Raw genomic sequence first — 8,824 nt, forward strand, 5'->3', positions numbered from 1 at the left:
TCTGGGGATCAAATTCAGGACTTCATCCTTGAAAGAAAGGGACTTTACCAAATGAACTGTAACTGTCACCCTAGGCTCTTTTGTCTTTTGGTACACTTCCCTGGAACTAGGCTGAAATGTCCTACAAAGACATCTGCCTTCCCCATTGGATGCTAAATCCTAGTGCTCTGTGACTATACTTCAGCTGCCTTGCCTGACATCTTACCACAGGGTAGCTCCTTGAACTCCATTACACATGGGGAGGGCTTGGAATGACAAGTGCTAGGCCAGTTGAAAGCCCTTCAAGGAGAACATTAAGCCTCTTAAAGTGGCCTCTGTATAATCTCTCCAACCTGGGAATAATCCACACTCTCCGTGGAAGACCTGCCACGAATGACCCTAGGCCATATTTAGGAAATGGCTTCACTCAAATCAAATATGAACTAGACACAGGTGCCAGGTCATTAACCAGGCAGTCCTGAGGCAAGGCAAGCAGGAGGAGAAGAATGTTTTCACTGAAGCATGCCAAGCCTTGAGACTCCTTAGCCTGGATCCCCAGCACAGCAGCAGTGGGGAAGATACAGGGAACTGCCCCTCCCAGATGCCCAGATGCAGGAACTGACTCCCCACCCCCAGTCCCCAAGCCAGACTTAGAAGAGGAGGGAGCTGGCTCCCCACTGGTCAAGTGGGCTCTGGGGATGAGTGATTCAAGGACACTGAGGTCAATGGCAAACATTTCAGACAAGTCAATTTGTCATCTTCAACCCAGCGTCAAAAATTACCAAGAAGACTGCTTAAGTGGTTCCTCTTCACAGAGATAAAAATGAGAGAGGCAGCCATTTGTCTCCCTCCAGCCATCCTTGGCAGGTACTTCCTATCACTCAACAAGTATTTAACAAGGGTGTGACTACCAGTAACAGTACCTGAGCCCCTCATTCCCAGCACAAGACTTCCAACTACTGCATCCTGATACAAAATCCGAAACGGACGAATGGCTCATCCAAGGCTAACTCTGGAAGCAGGAAGAGCCCGTCACTCATTAGAATTTTGGGGGTGTTTGCTATATGTCAGACATTCATTGTTGCAGACACATGGGGACCCAGTGGCAGAGTCGGGGGGGGGGCTGTCTGTGTGTGTGTGTGTGTGTGTATTGTTTGTCTATTTCACTATGAACCCTGGATAACCTGGAACTCCACACATAGACAAGGCTAGCCTGAAACTCCAAACCTAGCCAGGGCTTAAATTTTAGGTGTGATCCACCACATGTAGCCTTTATAAAATTTATTTTATTATTTATTTATAATCTTGAGTCTATGTGCCCATGTGCACATGTGTGTGTGTGGTGGGGGGGGGGGGGGGGGGGGGGAGGGTGTCCCTTTGAAGGTCAGCCTGGTGTTGGATCCTCTGGACCTGGAGTCACAGGCAGCTGTGAGTCACAAAATACAGGTACTGAGAACCAAACTCCAGTCCTCTGAAAGACCTGCAAACGCTCTCAACACTGACCCACCTTTCCAGCCCCAGTGCACTCCTGTTCTGGGACAGGGTCTCTCTCACTAGACAGGAAGCTTCAGGAGTAAAGCTAGACTGATTGATTGGCCAACGAGACCCAAGAATCCCTGTGCCCACCTCCCCAGCACCACAGCACCACGCCCAACTTTACATGGGAAACAGGGAGTGGAACTCGGGTCCTCACACCTATGCATTGAATACTTCCCAGACTAGGCAATCTCCGAAGTCCTTGGAGCTTATATGCCAAAGACCAGGTAAGATCTCATGCAATGTCAAAGCGACAGGGATTCAAGAAAAGAGAAAAAGCCCAAGGCATAAGAAAGGATACCACTGTGACTCTCAGGATCTGAGATTACTGAAGACTCCAAAAAGAAGTATTTTGTGAAACCACATTTCCGGCTTCCAGAAGCCAGAAAGAATAAATCAAACAAGAATGCTGGAGTCAGAGCAGCCAGGGGCAGATTCAGTTGGTGTAGAGAATGTTCCAGACAGGAGGCAATCAGCTGACTAAATTACGTAGAGAGGCTGCAGATACTGAGAGAGCACCCCTGGACTCACTCTTCAAATGCCGCTGATACCTTAGGAAATGTTTCTTTGAGCCCCATGTGGTGGCACACACCTTTGACTCCAAGACTCTAGAGGCAGAGGCAGGTGGCTCTCTTTGAGTCCGAGCACAGCCTGGTCTATAGAGCAAGTTCCAGGACAGCTAGAGCTACACAGAGAAACCACATTTCAAACAATAACAACAACAAAAAGGTTTCTTTGGAGTTTTTGTTTTAAAGATTTGTTTGTTCGTTTGTTTTTTAACTGTGCATGTGTGTGTGGTTTGTGTACCTTGAGTACAGGTTCTCATGGTGTCCAGAAGACGATATCGGACGACCGGAAACTGAGTTAGAGGTGGTAAGCTGTAGGTGCTAAGAACCAAGTTTGCTTCCTCTACAAAAGCGCCTGAGCTCTCTCTGTTCCCTTGAGAAGAGTTTGGTCACAAGGGGTAGGGTGAAGGCAGAGTACACTGGGAGAACAAAATGAGTGGGGAGGCTCATGCCTTTGATCCCAGCACTTAGGAGACAGAGGTAGGTAAGTCTCTCTAAGTTCAAAGCCAGCCTGGTTTATACAGCAAGTTTGAGGCCAGCCAAGGAATATATAGTGAGTTCCTATTTAAAAAATAAAAATATGTGAGTACAGAGGAGATAATACATAAATAAATTAACAAATAAATAAATAAATAAAAATAAAACAGAACATGACAACTCTTTCAAAAAAAAAAATGTTTTGCTGAAGGGCTGGAGAGATGGCTTAAAAGCAAGCACATTTTGCTCTTACAGAGGACCCCGGTTCAGTTTCCAGTACCCACTTGGTAGATCACAACCCCCTATATAACTCCAGTTCCCCTCTGGCCTCTGTAGGCACAAGGCACACAAATAGTGCTCAGACATACATGTAGATAAAACACTCATACACAGAACATAAAATAAAAGTGGTTTTTCTCCTAGTATCTGCTAAGAAGGGAGAGCAAAGAAATGGGAGATGAATGGCTAAGATACAAAGTCAAGGGATGCTGCTGCCACCGCTGCTGCTTTTTTGCCTAAGATGAAGATGTCAGAGCATCTCCTGTGAAGATAATCCATCAGCGAGGGACTCTGATAATGTGGAGGGGGAAGGAGACAGCTGCAGAAGTGCAGAGAGCATGAACTCCAGGGAGGACGTGGACTCCTCAGTAGTCAGTCAACTGCTTCAGTGCAGGAATCAGGTAAACCAAGTCACCGGCTGACAGCAACTTCACACTAATAAAGCACAGTGGGTCTGCCAGCATCAGGAGGCTCGCTGGGATTCAGTCATACATCAAGAGCACAGCAGTGCAGATGGCCCAGTGGCTTTGCCACCCAGGCTCATTAGTGAGGCAAAGCAGAGGGTGGGTCCAATCAAGGGCTGGGTACTCAGCAAAATGAGAGCAAGGGCAAGGGTCATGGAGGTTGGGGATGTTCAGGAACCAGAACTGGGTACAGAGGATGGAGGACAGGAATGGGAGTCTTCTAAATAAATAAATAATAAATAATAAAGTAAGGCTCTGTACTTGATTTATTTTTCATATATGTATATGAGTTTTGGTTTTGGTTTGATTTTTTTTTTTTTTTTTTTTTTGCCAGCATGTGTATGTGTGCATATCTGGTACCTGCAATGGCCAGAAGAATGGAGTCAGATCCACCAGAAACAGAATTACAGATAGTTATAAGCTGCCACATGGGTGCTAGGAGCAGAGCCTCAGCAAGCGCAGCCAGTGCTCTTAACCTTTGAGCCACCTCTCCTGCCCACCTTCTGCTTCTGTTCTGGGAGTTGCCAGTACTCCCTTTGTGCATCCTATGATAGGTCTGGGCTCCAAAACTGGTCAATCACACTTATCGGCCCACCCCCCACCCCCCCACCCCCAGCCCCCCACACACACACCTTATCTACTAGATAAACACAAAACAAGAGCACTGCCCTCTAGGGATGAAACGCGTGGGGTGAGGGCAGGGTTACTTATCAGAGCAGCAAGATAAGCCTCCAAGAGCTTCTGCAGGACAAAGGCATGGAAGTCACAGAAGATTCCATTAGTTAAAGTCTACTGTGGAAGAGTCAAAAGACAACGCAAATGCTTGTGAGCTGCTCGAGGCTTTGGAACAGTGTCAGTTGGAACTGTTGATTAAGAGCAAAACAAAATGTGAAGGGCTGACGCTGACTTTGAAAATGCACTGTGAAATGGGCTGCAAAAGAGCCTGGTCTTAATTCCTAGCTCAAGGCAACCCGTGAAGAAAGGTTCTAAGGACCATGTGACTTGTACTCAGCTTGTCCATCTTCAGGGAGATGGCAAGTGCCAGGAAGTCAGAGACTGCCAGAGCCTTTCACTTCTGCTTTACCCTCGGAGCGACTGCCTTACCTTGTGAGTGGTGCCTGTTTACTGGGAAGGGGAGCAGCAGAGGCATTTGGAAGAGTTCAACTTCAGGGAGAACATCTGGTTAAACCCACCACTTATCCCCATTATTTGTAATAGTTGTGTTTGGCTTATGTTTTAGCTAGTCTTGTTATTAAATATAAAAGCAATAGGATTACAAAGTTCTGGATGGGGTAAATACTGTAATTAAAAAGGCACCAGTTGGGTTTGTTAAACTATAATTCTAGAATGCCAGCCTCCTTGTTATGTTTTTCTTCTTGCCTTTAAACATTTTTTGTACCTAATAAAAATTGTTTTTGAATGATTTAACTGGTTTTAGTACTTCCTGCTAGTCAAACACCACCCAAAATCCCCAAGAAAATATTCGGACTCAAAAATTCTGGAGCAAGAATGTCACAGATCACAAGTCCCAGACACCATCCTAAGAGCCTGGGAATGCAGCAAGCACACACCACCTGTCACATGGCCTGGTAAACTGATAGGCAACTTTCCAACTCACAAAGGCACTTTTCTAGCCCTTTTGAAGTTACAAAATATTACAAAAAAAATCAGGCACTTTGATCAAGCTATGAAGTTACGACAGTAAGAACCAGGCAAGAGACAGTAAAGCCTGGTTAATAATACCTGATGAAAGAGGCACACAGAATTCACTAAATATTAAGGTAGTACCATTGAGATTAAATATTAGAAGGCCTGAAATAAAACATCTCTGGAGTTGATGAGATGACACAGATGGTTGGTAAAGGGCACTGGCCACAAAACCTAATGACCTGAATTCAATCCCAGGGAGCCACATAGTGGAAAACCTGACTCCTCTGACCTCTAAATAAGGTGCCTATGGCTTTTCCCGACCCACCTGCACGAGTACACACACACAAATAGATAGATAGATAGATAGATAGATAGATAGATAGATAGATAGATAGACAGACAGACAGGCAGACAGATGAATATGATTTTTAAAAACTTTTTAAAAGCTCCTTTAAATTAACTTTCATTGCATCACATCTAAAAGCTGTGCAAAAAAATATATGCAGCACACATACAGAAGAGCTCCTTGGGTAAAGGCACTTACAGCTTTTGCAGAGGATACAGATTTGGTTGCCAGCATCCACGTTGTGGTTCACAACCACCTACAACTCTAGTTACCATGGGATCCAACCCCCTCTTCTGGCCTCTGCACACAGGTGGCAGGCACATGCACATAAAAATAAATAAATTTAAAATGCCCTCTAGGGAACAATGTTGGCAAACAAACCTGGGCAAGGTGGATTTTTAAACGTACATGTAGCCTACAATGTACTGAATAACTACTCATGGGGATGGAGTTTGGAATTTTTTACTTCTCCCTTGGAGATACAAAGTCTGAAACACAAAGCCAAAGCTGAGAGAGACCAGCAGGATCCCTTAGAACTTCCTACATAAATGAAAAGGTGTACAGAGGTATGGGGTAGACAGTGGCTAAGAACCCTCCGTTTCTGGGATTCAGTGTGCCACCTCTGAGCTAAGTCCAGAAAAGTCAATGTGATTTAAAGGGGGAGTGGGGAGGGAGGGTTCATCAGCTAATTCTCACCAACATCAGCTATTCTAATTTTGGACAACTGTTATCTGGAACTTTTCCACTCTTCTAGGGTTCAAATTAAAAGGGAGAAAAGCATTCCTGCATGCACACGTGTACTGGCCTTCTCACAGCCAATGGTCATAGCCACCCTTCCTTCTCACTTTCTGCACAAGATCCCCACGGAGAGGAACAAGGAAGGTAAAACCATTGAAAGGGTAACTTTCACACTGTGGCACTTAATGAAGCATATGGGCAACTACTGACGCCAGGGGCTACATCTCCTTCACAAAAGTCTCTCCTCTCCCCAGACACACACACCCCATTAGGTGTCTTTGGTCCTTCCCGAAATCTCTTCCAATGATGAAGACCCCAAGTGCTGACAGGACCTCTCTACTGTGAAGCTGTTTGATTAAGACACCAAGGAGAAAAGCTAACACATTCCTGCACTCAGCCAATCACAGGTCAGCAAACACACTCTGCCCTACCCCCTTCACAAAAAATCCAGAGGTCACTTTGTATGTACAGAAGTAAAGATTCCCCCACGGGTCCACTTCTAAAACCATCCGGGAGCTAAAACATAGAGAATGTAATTCCCTCGCCCAGGAGCTTCAGAATCTAAACTGTCACTATGAGTACCAAGGTGCTCGTAATTACGTGTTCCGGGGTGCGCTTCCTCGGAACACCATCCTACTACTATTATCTTTGTGTCCCCCTACAACATTAAACACTTCAGCTCACTCCTCTTCCCGTTCTCTGGAAATAACCCGGACTTAGTTTTCATTAACACAGCCTCCTCTCCTTCCACCTCTGCCCCATCCCCAACAGCAAGAAAACAAGTTCTCCCACGTGTCACCTGAAGCCCCGACTTCGGGAAACGCACCCCTTTCCTCCACTATCCCCGCGCCAGAGAGAGCCCTGCAAACAGCCTGTCGCCTGCACAAGCTAGGAAACGACAGGAGGCTTCAGGCTGATCCACATAAGCCAGGCCCTTGGCCCATCTACGAACTTACTTGCTTTCTCTCCAGCCTTGAGTGAGCCCCAGCGCCAGGTGGAGCACCCCGCAAGCCCTGGTGCTGGGGAGCGGGATGGGGTGGGGGGTGGGGGTTACTGAAGCGAACGCTCAGTAACGTGCGCAGGCCAGGGAGAGGCTGTGCGCGCAGCTCCGGCAGAGCGCTGGCGGCAGTAGCTTGGGGAAAAGAGGGGCGTGTGCTCTGCGCCAAGCAGCCCCAAGCGCTACGGATTCCCCTGCTCTGTGACACCCGCGAGCCACATGCATCGGTCCCCTGCACCGCTCTTCGCCGCCCCCCCCCCACCCGGGACCCAGCCTAGAAAGACCTGGGCGACGCGCTGCAGTCCGCGCGCCCTTGTGGGGACAGCCGCCTCTTAGCTCGCCCGGGCGCGCAAACTTTCCCAACGACAATCGCTCCGGCTTCCCCCGGGGGCTTCGGAAAGTGGGCGCCCCCCCCCAGCTTCTGTAAAAACCCACTGAAAATATGGCGCCCTCGAACGTCGTTCCTTGGGCCCCGAAATGCCAGTCTCCCGATCCCTCCCGATCCCCGCCGGCGCGAAATCTCAGCTCCTGAGGGTCGGGAAAGGAGACCAGAGGCGGCCGAGCTGGGTCCAAACCCTGCCCTCGCTCTCTGCCCCGCGCTTTCCCTGAGCGGTCCGCGGCCAGCAGCTGGTTGTTGGCGAGACGGCCAGGGAAAAGGGGGAGTCCTGCAATCTGCAGGTCTCAGAGTCGGGGGCTAGGAAGCATCGCGGGGTATCTTTCTCCACGAGCCGGAACGGGAGACTTGTTTGCAAAGTGGCGCTTTAAGTCGGGGCAGCCAGTGCTGGAATGAAGCCGCTCTGGTCTCCGCCAACTCAGTCGGCGCCAGGGTCACGGCCGGAGTCCAGGGGGCCCCTCGGTGCAGACCGGGCCGCTTTACCGACCCTGTTACTGGAAACCTGAGGACCGAGCCCGGGAGGGGACCAGCTGGCTAAGGCTAGGGATCAGCTCTCTGGCTCCCGCTGCAAGACTGTTTGCAAACCCCGGCAACCGGCTTGAGTGCGGCGAAACCTACATGTGCAATAGACAGGTGCATTCGTTGCAATTTATTTTTCTTTTCTTGCAAAAAAAAAAAAAAAAAAAAAAAAAAAAACCCCCCTAAAAAATGAAATCTAGAAGCCTGACAGGGTTTTTCTACANGGCGAAACCTACATGTGCAATAGACAGGTGCATTCGTTGCAATTTTTTTTTTTTTTTTTAAAAAAAAAAAAAAAAAAAAAAAAAAAGATACCCTCCTAAGCAATGAAATCTAGAAGCCTGACAGGGTTTTTCTACATTGACATCACTTACGAGATGCAAACCCGAGAAGAAAACCACCCACATATCCCTTCTGGAGATGGGAGGGAAAAGGCACTGGAAATCCCTGCAGCGCGCATGCAGGCTGGAGAGCTGGGCAGCGCCACGCGCCGCGCCTTACCGCGGGGATGCAGCTACTGTCTCATTGCGGAGCGCCAGCCCACGAGTGCAGCCAGCTCCGCTCCCGCTGCGCCGCCGCCGCCGCCGCCGCTGCCGCCGCTGCTGGCTCCGGGCGCGGAACCGGAGCCGAGGGCGAGCGCGAGCGCACGGCCCGCGAGCGCCGGGAGGGCAGGAAGCGCGTCATCACTGGGGGACGGCGCGGCGGAGCTCGCCACCCAGCTCCTGGGTGTCCGCAACCCGGGCGCGGGATGGGGGCACGCGTGGAGCTGTGGTGGGGGTCACGTGTGAGAGGAACAAGGGACACCCTCGGCTGACCCAGAATCTGGGCCCCGCTCTGGAGAGGGATGAGGCGGCAGGGGGACCAGGCTAGCATGAGGCC

At 49.2% G+C, this 8,824-nt stretch overlaps 1 protein-coding gene across 1 annotated transcript in view; it reads right to left on the bottom strand.

Annotated features, from left to right (window-relative positions):
- Tln2 (talin 2) overlaps positions 1-8,546 on the bottom strand; it is a 425,269-nt gene extending 416,723 nt beyond the window's left edge. Inside the window, exon 1 of the mRNA XM_029481962.1 lies at positions 8,447-8,546. The gene's annotated coding sequence lies outside the window, so the exon portion shown is untranslated. The remainder of the gene's footprint in view (positions 1-8,446) is intronic.
- Positions 8,547-8,824: the final 278 nt, after the last annotated feature.

Source organism: Mus caroli, chromosome 9, assembly GCF_900094665.2.
Source record: "Mus caroli chromosome 9, CAROLI_EIJ_v1.1, whole genome shotgun sequence".
Lineage (NCBI taxonomy): Eukaryota > Metazoa > Chordata > Mammalia > Rodentia > Muridae > Mus > Mus caroli.